A 1,627-nucleotide genomic window follows, 5' to 3' on the forward strand; every position below is an offset into this window, starting at 1 on the left:
AGAAAACTTTATTCAACAAAATGTAATGGAATAAATGCAAAGAAAAAGGTATGTGACAACAGTACTAATGAAAATCTGCTCCCCAATTACATTGCAATTGATCAATATTCATAAGGTCAATACCTGGATTCCAGTATAAAGTAGTTAAAATGGGATGAGCAGATCCACACAAGACTATATAGAAACTAAATCGCCACGTGGGAAAACACAGGATGTTTAGCCATTGAAGAAACACAAATGAAAACAAAATACATTATCATACACCAATTAAACATTTTCCTTCTAGTGATAGAAAAATTGGTTGTGGTGAGGTTGTCAATTTCTCTCTCTTGCTTCTCCAGAGCTGGGGCCACGAAAACAATAAATCCGTTCAACCTCTCTGAGGTACGATTTGGAAATATGTAAAAAGAACAATCATACTCTAATTACGTTTTAACTCAGTTATTAAATTTGGAGGGAAATGTATCAAGAAAAATCCCAGAGGGGCAAAATAATTTTGCTTATTGTAATTTAAAAATCAGCAAGCAGAATGCCTGTGGGGTACGGTGTGGGGTGGCAGATTTGACCTTACGTGCAAGCAACAAACTGCTGGGTAACAGTTCACAGATGCTGTCAGAAGACGTGACTGCAGTGGGTCAGAGACAAAGGACTTGATTCCTCTGGGCAAGAGCTGTAAGCCTGAGCTCCGAGTTCGTTTGTGCTGGCCCTCCACATTCCCCGAATCCCACAGGGGTTATAGAAAGAGCCTGTGATGACGCCTGGACAGGCAGGGGACTGTGTTACAGGAGAAGAATACTGGACTTGGGGGATCCCCTTTGCCCAGAGGGAGAGGTCACCTCATCTGTTATAGTTGCTTGCTGCAAACACAGCTCTCTGAAGTGGCCTGGTCAGTGAGCAGTCAGCGCCCGAGGGGAACAGGGAGGGACACTCAGGGCCTATGGATCCCCTCTCCCAACCGTGCCTCATTCATTTGTTCAAGTATCCTTTCAGATGTATCCAATCACCTTCTACATGCGCAGAACTGGATGCTAAGATACAGCAGGGAGAAGGTTCCCTGCCTAGGAGGAACTTACATTTTAGTGGGGAAGGCAGGTAACAAACAGACGAAATACACAACATGATGTCAATTCATGAAGTGTTGTGGAGACAAAGCAGAATAGGGAGCTAGAGAACGCTTTATTTATTTGGCTCTCCGTAAATTAGATTTATTCACTACCAAAAAAAAAAGGCTTCTGCTATTAACGCGGGCAGGATTGGGGTCAGCGGACAGGTTGTAAGCGCTCCCGTTGGGGGTCTCTGCCAAACTGCTTAGAAGCCTCGTTCTTTCTTCCCGGAGTGAACTTCCCGAGGCACCTTGAAGCCCCTGCCAGTCACAAGTGCTCCGAGTGGAGCCGCACCACGCGGCCGGCTTTAGGGGCTTGCTGTTGTAGGTACCTCGGCACCTAGTTCAGGTATACGTAGGATCCTGCGTGATTGGAGGAAACAACTCCTCTGGCCAGGAGAGGCCGGGCGCCTCTGTCTCTCGACGTCCAGCCGAGCCACCAGGCCGGTCCGAGGGATCCGAGAAGGCGGCGGCTACGGAATTTCCGTGCGATCGTGAACCTTCCCCGGAGATAACCCCAGTTAT

The sequence above is a fragment of the Crocuta crocuta genome, unplaced genomic scaffold (assembly GCF_008692635.1).
Source record: "Crocuta crocuta isolate KB4526 unplaced genomic scaffold, BGI_CrCroc_1.0 scaffold18, whole genome shotgun sequence".
Taxonomy (NCBI): domain Eukaryota; kingdom Metazoa; phylum Chordata; class Mammalia; order Carnivora; family Hyaenidae; genus Crocuta; species Crocuta crocuta.